Source organism: Megascapheus bottae, chromosome 2, assembly GCF_031878675.1.
Source record: "Megascapheus bottae isolate mThoBot1 chromosome 2, mThoBot2.hap1, whole genome shotgun sequence".
In the NCBI taxonomy this organism is placed as follows: domain Eukaryota; kingdom Metazoa; phylum Chordata; class Mammalia; order Rodentia; family Geomyidae; genus Megascapheus; species Megascapheus bottae.
Window position 1 is genome coordinate 58,727,873 of NC_143510.1, and position 12,596 is coordinate 58,740,468.

Genomic DNA, 12,596 nt, shown 5'->3' on the forward strand with positions numbered 1-12,596 from the left:
TTTGATATGTAAAATAATCTTTTTTTTTTATTTTGCCAGTCCTGGGCTTGAGCTCAGGGCCTGAGCACTGTCCTTGGACTTTCTCAAGGCTAGAGCTTTACCACTTGAGCCTCAGCACCACTTCCGGCTTTTTTTTTGTATGTATGTGGTACCAAGGAATCGAACCCGGGTCTTTGTGCATGCTAGGCAAGCACTTTAACCACTAGGCCAAACTCCCAGCCCTGTAAAATAATCTTTATTTCTGACTTTTCCTGCTTAGAAACAAAATGCTTCACTTCCCACCTCTGTAGGAAGCATTGAATAATGAGACCAAATTATTTTAGTTTTAATATTAGGATTATATTCAGATGCACACTGAGATTTTGTTAAATGTCTCCAGTGGCTGATTTGAATTTTTTTTTAAAAATTATTTATTTTTATTTTTTTTTGCACAGTCATGGGGCTTGAACTCAGGGCCTGGGCATTGTCCTTGGGCTTTTTCATTGCTAGTGGTCTACCACTTGAGCCACAGTGCCACTTTCAGCTTCTTCTATATGTGGTACCAAGGAATAGAACCCAGGGCTTCGTGCATGCTAGGCAAGCCCTCTCTCACTATGCTGTGCTTCTGGCCCCTGGTAAATTTTAAGCAAATGTTAGAAGTCACAGATGCCTAGAATATGGCAGGAATAACACAGGTTCTTAATTTTAGTTTCTGTCCCTTTATCAAATAGCGGAGATAATCAATTCATAAAGAGAAAAAGGCTTATTTTGACTCATAGTTTTCCAGATTCCAGTCAAGATACATAGGCCCAATGAAGATACCTTGGCCCCATTTTGTTGCTATGGGGTGGTACAACATGATGGAGAAGAACTGCTCACCTCATGACCAGGGAGCAAAAGACAGACAGGAGAAAGAAGAAAGAGGAAGAAGATTACTTCCAATGACCTAAAGACCTCCCACCATGTTTCAACATTCAAAATCTCCCAACAGCTTTACCCTAGGAACTGATCCTTTAACACAAAGGCCATGTGCAGGAGGACATTCAAGATCCAAATTATAACACTTTGTAACCATGCTATTAAGCTCGTTTGCTCTTTCGGACCTGCAGAAATTCATTAATTCCCAATACAAATAATTCCTTTGTAGAGAAGCTGTCACACAAGAGGTTACTTATTCAGTAAACTTTACTGTGTCCCTCCAGCTCAATGTTTATCCATTAGCCCTAGTTTTGTCCCTTATTATTCCATGTCATAACTCTACAATTAAAAATTCTTCTAGGTAACTGCTTTTAAAATGTGCAAAAACAATTATCTTTATCCTTATTCTTTTTCCTCTTTCACAGGAAAAGAGATAGCTCCTCTCTTTGTATCTATTTATGAATTGATACAATTTCCAGACAGTTCCTCCTTTACATTTTCCCCCTTTTTTAAAGGGCTGACTTTCCTAGAAGAGCAAACACAACATTCTTTTTCCAAGATCTTACTGGGCTTAACCATTCCGTACACATTATGGCATGTGATAGTGCACTGTAAAATGTTTTATTGCTTTGCATTTCAATAGAAGATGACTGAATTTGTTAAGCAAACTCTTTCCAAACAAGTCATAATAAAAAGTTTATAGCATCCCACTTCATCACATAACTTTTTAATGTTGCTCCTTTTGTTTGGTTTTGGTTCTGCTGTTCAGTCCTTCTTCACTTTTTCTCCTCTCCTTGTTATTCTGCAAATTCCCATGGGGAGTTTTAGATTGGAAACCCAGTCCTAAAAACAGTATTTCATGGAGACCTTCTAGTGGGATTGCAAAGTGAATCACAGTGTGGAAGTAATGATGCCATCCTGTTGGAGAGCCCAGCGCGATGCACATGTACAGAATGAAGTCAGTTTATATATAGTTTGAAATTGTATCCCAGGGTTTGGAAAATAAAGAAGTTTATGTGATGGATATCATGACCACACATGAGGTGTTGTGGAGACACATATGTGTCTTAAAATATACATATCTACAAGAATATACAGATCTGTGCATGTGTATAATGGAAAGCTTTAAACTATCAAAGTTTGCAGGCAAATATTTTATATCTACTTCTAATAGTAAGTATTTATAACTTAACCTCTTGACTTCAGAAGTTGAAATTTGGCACTGTTAATACCAAGTAAATACCAGCCGTGATTGCTGTAGGAAGTTCACACCACTGACATTAAATAATTCAGATGGCCTGACTTTAAACATTTGTCCAAATGTGTAGAGGTAATGCTAATATTTTTAAAGCATTGCAACTGATTTCGAGATACCTTTCTTTGAGATTCTGGTTTTAAACATTTATCTTTTAGGCTTAAAGGGGGAAAAAAAACAATGTTTGAAAAAAGCATGGGCTAAGTTAGCAGACTGAAAGAATCCTTTCCCTCCTCTTCAGCACATTTCATCCCTGAAACACCATCAATATTTGTTAGTATGCTGAGAATAAGAAGATAAGCAGTTTAGCTTGAGTTAGGGGAAAACATTCTAACTGCTTTAAGCTATCAAATGGAGACCAGTTGGAAAAGCAAGCTTGATTAAAGACAGCTAACATCATTTCAGGAAGGGGAGTCTTGCCTAACTAATTTGTTGGAATTCTTTGAGGAAATTGCTGCCCCAGTGTGCTGGCTGGGGGAAGGGGAGAGATTATAAACGGAGTTTTTCAGAAAGTGCTCTATAGAATTCTCCAGTGTTGATTGAAATGTTTAAGGACTGAAGTCATGAAAGTATGGGACAATTGGCATATTGGGTTTTAGCTCAGTGGCAAAGGGGGAGGGAAAGAGGGGTAACTAACTATGGAGAAAAATAGGTTAGCCTTGAGCACAGGGTCAGAAGAAGATCAGGAGAGAAGCTGCATTTGGGTTTTTTTCAGAGAACACAAACTATAAGGTATCCTTTTGGGAAATGAAGAGGGTTGGGCAGCAGGAGATGGGAGAACTCTAGAAGAAATTCAGGCACATACAAAAGAAGTCATCTAGCAGTAGAGACTTTGCTATACCGGGAATGATACCAAATTAATATGAGTGACATAGCACATTTCTCTTTTTCTGAATGTCCCTCAAATTTTATTACATGGCTGTGCATCTGTGTTTCATGCCTGTAACACTGGAGACTCAAGAGGTGGAGATTTGAAGGTCAGGGTTCAAAGTCAGCCCGGCAGGAAAGTCCATGAGACTCTTATCTCCAATCAAGCACCAAAATAGTCCAAATTGGAGCAGCCGAGTACTAGCTAGCCTTGAGCAAAACAGCTCAGAGATAGCACTTAGGCCTTGAGTTCAAGTCCCAGGAGTAACACATATACACGCAATTATACTTGAGTTCAGGTCCCAGGAGTAACACATATACACGCAATTATACTTGAGTTCAAGTCCCAGGAGTAACACATATACACGCAATTATACTTGAGTTCAAGTCCCAGGAGTAACACATATACACGCAATTATACTTGAGTTCAAGTCCCAGGAGTAACACATATACACGCAATTATACTTGAGTTCAAGTCCCAGGAGTAACACATATACACGCAATTATACTTGAGTTCAAGTCCCAGGAGTAACACATATACACGCAATTATACTTGAGTTGAACACTCACATTCTGTGCATCCAGACTGGGCTGCACCGAGGAATCAAATCTGGGTTTTTTGTGCACGCTAGACAAGCACTCTACCACTAGGCCAAACTCCTGGCCCCAATTTCTGACCTTTTTTGAAGTTCTTGAAGTGATAAGAAAGACAAGAGAATTCAGAGAGTTTCCTCTTATACTTCAATGCCTTTTCTACCCCTCACTTGCACACTCCCTCTGGATTTAATCCTCCTCCTACTTGATAATGTCTCTAGAAGATTTTAGGAAAGGAAAGTGGATCCAAATGTATTGTTTGTAGGTCTTATGTATCTTCTGCAAGACAAGGCAAAAAAAACCCCCACCAACCTCTCTTAAGGCATCGAATGCTCATGGACCACACAGATTGTGCCCATGACCAAAGGGTTGAGTACCAGGGAGGGGATGGGAAATGTGTAGTAACCACAAAGCCAACGCACCCAGGGAAATGTGTCAATATCCAGAAACATTTAAAGCACTGGGCTGGACAAGTTAACACTTCTATAGGTTGGATTAGGGTCTAGGCCTATCAATATGAGACCTTAAATTAGAGCCATGGTTTCCAAACTTTTGAAAATGAGAGTGAGTTAAGCACTGGAGGTTCACCCCTATAATGTTTATTCAGGAGCCAGTCTAGGCAAGAAAGTCTCTGAGACTCTTATCTCCAGTTAACCAGTTAACCAGAAATGGAGTAATGGCTCAGGCGATGTAGAACCAGTTTCCCAAGGAAAAAGCCAAATGAGAGTGAGGCCCTGAGGTGAAGCCCCAGGCTCAGCACAAAAATAAAATAAAATGAGTAAAAATACAAACAAAAATGTTCCAATGTACAAAATGTGATTTTCCTACGCAGCCTTTCATAAAAAATTTTAAATTTGGTGTAATGTGTGAAACTGAGTTCTGTGATACCCATCGACTGCAATCTGAAACTGAACACAAGGCAGCTTTCCTCTGGTCCAGTAGGCAAGATGACTGAGTGAATGGACAGTGGCCAACAAGTCTGCTTTCTCATCTGCAAGCATATGGTCCTGAGGCCACCTGGGAAAGGCATCTAACTCAATTTTGGCAGAGTTCAGGGATAACTTCCCCAAAGATGTGGCAGCTCAGCACATGTGAGTAAGTAAAGTCTCTGTGGTAGTTGACCAGATGTTGGCATCGGTGGGAGGATTGTAAGGAAGAAAGCTCAGCATGTGCAAAGGTTCGGAGGTGAGAGGACAAGCTTCTCTCCAGGAAATGAGTGGATCAGTCCAGTGAGGATAGAGTGAGGAGGAAGAGTGATGAGAGTCAAATCTAGAAAGGAATGCATGAGACAATCTCTGTGTATTATTTTCAGGGTGTATTTACATGACTTTAAATTAAGGACAACACGACTATATAAATCAAACCTTCCATGTTGAATCCAGAGTCCTAGTCAGCTATGCTGTCATAACAAAGGCCAACCAGTGATTTGCTTAAACACCAGACATGAATTGTTTCACAGTGTTAGAAGCTGAAATAAGAAAAGCAAACAGGGTTGGTGGTTCTTTCTGCATACTCTAGAGACGAGGAGTTGAGTCCAGGCCTTGTCTTGACTTGATTATGTCCATCTTTGATCATACCTTTTTCTGAATGCTATACATTATTTTTTAAAGAGACTGATCATATTCAATTAGTTCCTATCTTAATGATTTTATTTTAAACCTGATTGATTACCTCTGCAAAAACCCAAGCTCCCAAATAAGATAACACTCAAGAAGTACTGGCTTTTTTATTCCAATATATTAAATTTTGGAGAAGCAATTCAATTCATAATATTCTGGTAGAGTTTCCCAAAGAGAATTGGGCTATCTAAGATAGTTAGCAATTCACTAGGAGTTCCTGGGTAACTTGGAGGGATTAGGGGTTGGAAAAACACGGGAGGGAAGGGGCTTCGAATGCAGACTTGGTTCATTTTCTATTCTTGCTTCAATTTGGCCCCACTCCATAATTCTTGACAGGCTGGCTGCACCCAGCCATGGGAGTAGCCACTGCTTTGTATAGATAAGGGAAAGGTTGAAGTCATTTCCTTTCTCTTCCTTTGCACTGTCTAACAATGATGTCGCTACAAAGACGATCTCCAAATAAGTGCCTCCCTCTTGTCATGGGAGAGCCTAATCCATTAAAAATCCTGTTTTTTTACTTTGGCTCATTGGCAAGAGTCACCTAGGGAGAGTATTTCTCAGGATAGATGTGGTCTCCACATCCTTTCCTGCCACAGCAAATAGCCTCCTTCTCCGAGGGTTAGACTAAGTTGGGCTGTCAGGATTGTACAGTATCAGGAGACCATGAAGAAATAGGCACTTGTCTATTCCATGCAGAGAAAAGTAAATGAGATGTAATAAAACCCGATGCAAAGAAGTCAGATTCCAGTACCTTATGTAGAGCCCCACAAGAGAGGGAAGTTAATAGGAACCAAACTATTTGAGGTGAATTTTGATACTTCTGTTTCAAGTCTTGTTTCAGCAGCACAGAATCAAAGTTTCTCTCTGCCTCTGTGGGTAGCATCTTATTAATTGTCTAGAGGGATTCTCTGGAAAACTTCAGTTGATTCGAGCCCTTTTATTATTTCTATTTGATTTCCAGATGTGCTCAGATGTATTGGGGGAAAATACGACTTTCTGATGAACAGTCCCAGCAGTGTTCAATCAATAGAGATTTGGGGACTAGATACATTATGTCTCCTTATGCATAGGGTCTCCTTAATCCTCCTCTCCTCACTTCTGATAGAAGACGAGAATCCACTGTAGATCAAGTGAAGGAGAAGAAAACAAACTTTTGAAAATGAAGAAGTGTCCATGAAGAAGACGATATGACTACTTTCTGAAATGCATGTGAGGTAGGATGGGTTTTCATATTTTATTCTTCTTAATCTTTATTTTGGTAATCTACACTATTCAATAAATGTTCAACAGGGAAAATTTGATTTAATCATACACCTCTTCTTGGTACTTTCTAGCCCTGAAGCTTGAGTAAAAAGCACTTGAGATGTCACCATGACACTTGTTAATTTTAATTCATTGTCTAGAATTCCCCCTGGCAGCTTTGCAAGACAAATCTTGGAAAGAGCCAAGAGAAAAAGCCATTCTTCCTAGAAAACTTGGAACCTTTAAAATTTTACTCTGGACGCCAAGGACAATGAAAGAAAGCATTTGTCTTGTTTGCATACTTGCCTGCTATTTTGTGCATTCATGTTTCCCCCACACACTGAATATTTATGTATTCAGCTTTCATAACGTTAGTAAACATCTTGAATGTTTAAATCAACCTTGGGCCATAAACGAGAGCGCTGTAGTCCTACTCTAGGTGGCGCTCCACATCGGGCCTCGGAGGCCTGGAAGGACCTTGGCCAGAGCTCTGTCCAGTGGAGTGGGAACCACAGAACCTTCAGACTGAACCCAGACTAGGGAGGGAGCTACCCGTGGAGGGTGGAGCAGAGCAGGATGAGTGCTTGGATTTCATTTGATAAAGAGACATGCAACCTATTGCAAAATCATTTACTTTTGAATTTCTATTTGGAAAAATGGCATGAAAATATCCCACTTTTGACACTATCCCCCTCCCAACCCCATGATCTAAACTGGAACATGTTTAATTTTTTGCTTTATAGTTTTCCTTCTTGGGCTTAAGTTCTATGAGGTAGAGACCTGACTGTACTCAGTACTTACTTTGTTTATGTGCTATTACTTCATTCATTTGCTCACATGTCTTTTATCCTTGTTATCTGTTCATTCTTATATGTCCTCCTTTCTTTTTCCCCTTCTACCCCACTGATCTCTCTAAATCTATTCCTCCCCATCCTCCAACCCACCCAATCCTCACCTCACCCTACTCTTATTTATCAGGTGATTTAACAATCAAGAAACAAGATGTAGGAAGACTAGTTTGTATGGAATGAATCTTAAAATGAGACCCTTGAAATCCAGAGAAAGAATATTCCAAGACAGGAAGAGTCAGTTTTGCCAGTGCAGAAGAGAACGTGAAGTACCATGTCTATTCTCCATGTGTCCCAGGCCACTGAGCAGGTGCTGTGTACCTCCAGGCTGTTGGCAACTGGAGGAAGGAGGCTGATAGAACTCTTTCCTCTGAATGGTTTGGATTAGGGACAGTTGGCTGAAATTACAAGTAGTGTCTTGGCTCACTCCAGTGTTATTTTGCTTTCATAAACAGCTAGTCTCTGGAACGAGAGGTTCCAGTTTATGGAGGATTTCCCTGTGTTGTATTCTGCTCAATGGAGCTGTGTTTCCAAGCCAAAACTGTCCTGTCAGCCTGTTCTTGACTTGAAAAAAAGGAATGAAGAGACTAGCACTTGCGGCTCATGCCTGTAATTCTAGCTACTCAGGTGGCTGAGATCTAAGGATGCGGTTGAAGAAGACAAACCCATCATATTATCTTCAATTATCCAGTAAACAGTTGGAAGGTGAGGTGTAACTCAAGTGGTAAAATAACATTGATAAAAGTGTAGCAAATGTGCTGGTCCCTGAATTTACTTTCCAATACCAGCACAAATACAAGAAGAGGAAGGACGAAGAGAAAAAAGGAAGGGAGCAGATGTAGACAGAAAGGAAGGAAGAAAGGAAGGAAGGAAGGGAAGGGAGTGGGGGAGAGAGGGATTAAAGAGCAAAGAAGTAAGGGAGGAGAGGAAAGGAGATAGGAAAGACACAAAGCACTAACCTTTGGAAAATATCAGTTCACAGAAATCTAACTTTTCATTTAAGCCCATTTTAAAGTCATTGTGAACTCAAGAAAAAAAGTTGTGTTATGTTATTGGCAGTCTCCCTCTGCTCTCCACTGAAGTGATGTGAGTGGAAAGATCAGATTTTGGAAGAATGCACCCCCAAATCCTTACATTATTCCCAACCACAGAAACAAAACAGAGGGTTGGAAAGGAACTTCAAGTCATAGATGCCAAACACTGTATTGTTCACATGAAGATAATAAGGCTCTCCGGTGAGTAACTTGCTCAAAGCCACTTGATTAAGGGGTCAGAGCCAAAACTCATGTCTTCTGGATGGCACTGAGCCCTTACCACTCCACAGGCTGCAGATTTTCTGTTTCAGTTCAAATGAATTTCAAACAGACTGTCCACCACAAATGTATTTCCTTAATTCTTGTTCTTTTGTGTAAACTTCACAGGAGACCTAGCTTTTAATGGTGAAGGGTAAACAGCCTATTCTTTAAAAATTTCTCAGGAGAGCAGGAAACTTGAAAGCATATAAATGTCACATCATGCTGTGAGTAGGAAATCATCATTATTGTGATCCTACAGATTGCAGCTAATTCCACAGGTAGTGTAAGCATTTAAGAGTCTAAAGTATTTCCCAAATAATGCACGCATCTATCCTATGTAATGCAAAAATGATTTCTCTCTCTTTGTGGATTACTAGAGAAAATCTGTCAATGATATGATTTGGTTGTCTACTGTCTTAAAATAATTGATCTTGGGCTGGAAACATGGCTTAGTGGTAGAGTACTTGCCTAGTATACATGAAGCCCTGGGTTCAATTCCTCAGTGCCACATAAACAGAAAAAGCTGGAAGTGGTGCTGTGGCTCAAGTGGCAGAGTGCTAGCCTTGAGTAAAAGAAGCTCAGGGACAATGCCTAGGCCCTAAGTTCAAGCCACAGGACTGGAAAAAACAAAACAAGAACAAAAACAAAAAACAAAAACGGATCTTATTTATGTTAATTAAAAGTAGCTAGGTCCTATCTTCACAGAAAATCCAATAGCCTTCCTTTAATTACACTTCAAACATGAGTGAAAAAAATCCTAGACTCTTGTGGGAGAATCTAGAATTTGGTTCAATCTATTCAAAATAAAACCAAAGAATGCATTTCAATGCATTAATTCAATGTTCATAAAATATTTAATATTTTTCCCAGAGTCACTGGGTAAATGTGTGGTCTGGAATTTGGAGTGTGTTTTCCCATAGAAGCAATGTCATTCATAGCAATTGGTTCCCAGGCTAAGTGATATTTAACCCATACTGTATGAAATGCTGGTGCATTTCAGAATAATTATCATTTTAATGTAACTATGATTAATTAATGAGTTTAAGAGTCATTCCTTTAGAGGCTGATCTAGATGCCAGCATCTAGGAAAACCATTTTCAATGAAGGGCCCTTGACAGAGTAGGTAGACCCTTTCATGTAGTTTCTAGAGCTAGATGGGCAGGGTCGTTGGTCTTGAGAGTGCTCTATGTGCAGAAAATGGCAATGCCAGTCCCCAGAAAGTTCAGAAGGGGAAAGGAAAGTGCCAGAGAGAAGTATGCTTCTAAGTGAGCACAATTTAAGATTTTCGATCAGCTGCTGTTCCTTGGACTTTTGAAATCACACACATCATTACAGATCCACAGTATTTTAAGAGCTGGGGGACATCAGGATAATGGCAAACATTATCAATCACCCTTTGCTTTAGGGAGCTAATAGCCAGAATTTGTGATTTTTCTCTTTCTAAGTTATTGTTTGCAGTGGCCTATGGAGTTGGTATTGTGATCACTCTGTTTTATATGGCGGAAACTGAAGAACAAAGGGATACTTAATTTTCCCCAACTCAGCCAGCTTAATAAGTGATGAAGCATGTATTTGAACCTAGGGTATTTGGAGGGCAGAATTTAAGCTTGTATATGCCATTCTATACCCTTTCCTAAACTTTCTCTGGTTGATATTCTTGTCAGGCCATTCATCCATCCTCCTCCTCCTCCTCCTCTTACTCCTGATTTTGTCTGGGATTTGGAATGCACTCACATAAATGGCTATGCCTGAAGACTAGAAGTGGAGGCAGGAGCCAAGGTCATGCCTTTCGGGCTCCTTTCAAGCTCAACAGCTACTGTGAAACAACTTGTATTCCCACAGAGAACTTGTCAAACTGGGGGAAAATTATGGCCAAAGGTTTCCAACAGGGCCTTGGAAACTTGGATCTTATCTTATTCCATAAGCCAAAGGCCACTTTCCTAAATCAAAGAATGAAATGAAGTACATCTTTATCAAGCACTGTTTGGACATCACTCTCCTTCATACCACCAGACAGGCAGGCACTTCCATTGTCTCTCTAAATAATTTTCAGACACTCCTGAACTTTGGCTTGGAACTCGTCATTTGAAATGACTTTGCCTCTCTGGACAGATTAGCTCATATTTTTTTTTACTTCAGCTTGGCAGAAGTTATTGTCCCTCATAAAACTTTGCCCTCTCTCTTCTCTAAGCCATCACATAAAGCATTCTTCCTGATTATACATACCTCTTCTCAAGCTGGATCCATTACTCTGTCAACTTGCCATGGAGGTCAATCTGCTAGTGAGAATTTAAGTGGACTCCTGGGGCAGAGTTCTCTCACAGAGGATGGAGTTCAGACTGTGAAGTCAGCCAGTCCAAGTTCAAATTCCAGTTCTTCCATTTACTAGTGACTTCATGTTGGATAAACTATTTAACCTTTCTAAATCATTATTACTCGTTATGCTTGTTGTCAGTTGTATTGACAACTGTATTATACAACTGTACAATACTTACTCTGAAGGTTAAATGAGATATTGTATATAAGAAACAGAGCAAATAAATCATAAGACTAAACAAGTGTTAGCCCCCATTGCTGTAAGTGTGTGTGTGTGTGTGTGTGTGTGTGTGTGTGTGTGTGTGTGTGTGTGTGATGATTAAACTCCAGGCCTTGAACTTGCTAGGCAAGCACCATTTGAGCCATACCCCCACAATGAGCCATCATGTCTAGTCTCCAATTTTAAAAATTCTTTGGTGGGCCAGGAGTTTGACCTACTGGTAGACTGCTTGTCTAGCATGCACAAAGACCCAATTCCTTGGTACCACATACATAGGGGAAAAAAATCCAGAAATGGCGCTGTGGCTCAAGGGGTGGCTTTAGCCTTGGGAATGCCCAAGGTCAGTGCCCAGCCCCTTAGTTCAAAGCCCAAGACTGGCCAAAAAAATAAATAAAAATTCTTTGGGAGTATATATAATCAGATATGTTTAAAAATAAGATATAATATTCAGCATACCTTTTTTTTATAAGACTGAAAAGTTAGAAACAATTAGTATTCTACCATGTTGACTAATCATTTAAAAGTCCTGTTCTCCATATTGGAAAGTTTTTATACTATGTTAGTAACTTTTTAATGAACCATAAAACCCATAGAGTATGATATTTTAGGGGAAAACAAATGGAAGAATCTACATTAAAGACTAGATTATAATCATTACAGCAGAAAGGATATGTGGAAAGTAGATGGGTATTAGGGTTATTTTTTATGTTTTATATTTTTTGGGTCTCTCCAATGGTTTATATCTATTATAATTAGGAAAATTACAGGCTGTTAAAATTATTATGTAAAGTTTAGCCTTCTCAGATGATCTCCTCCTGGCTCCAATTATTTCAGATACGCAGCTCATCCACTTCCTTTATAGCCTTTTTCACTCTGTAGATTTTTCTTCTCTGGGCACAGCTGCAGTTGGTTTTAGATGTTTGGCAGAATCTAGAGTTGGTGTTTAGATCTATTTACATGGGTTCTTTCTCCCTCTTCTGAATGTATTTTCAATATGAGTATCTTCACAGAGTTTTTCTACAATTGTACCCAGAGACTTAGAAGCTCTTTGTTCAAAATGCTAATTGACTGAAATCATTTTAGGGGTGTGTGCAAGGGAAACTGGCTTAAATTGCTTAAACATTAATATTCATGCTCTATGTTACAAACATTAGAGTTGAATGGGTTTACAGATTGGTTAAGAATTCCACTATATGCCTTGAGACAATGTGATAGGTTTCCATAGCCATTTCATTTCCTTCTGGGACACAAAAGCTATTACATTCCCAGGGTCCCTAGGCTTTGAGACCCAGTTACATGACAGGTTCTGCTCAATGAAATGGCAGGCTCGATGTGCAGGTATCAAATCATTTTGCCTGTTTCTTCATGAATTACATTTCTCCTAATACTAGCTGATGGATAATGTGGGATGATCCTGTAGATACAATAGAGTAGAAGTGCAGA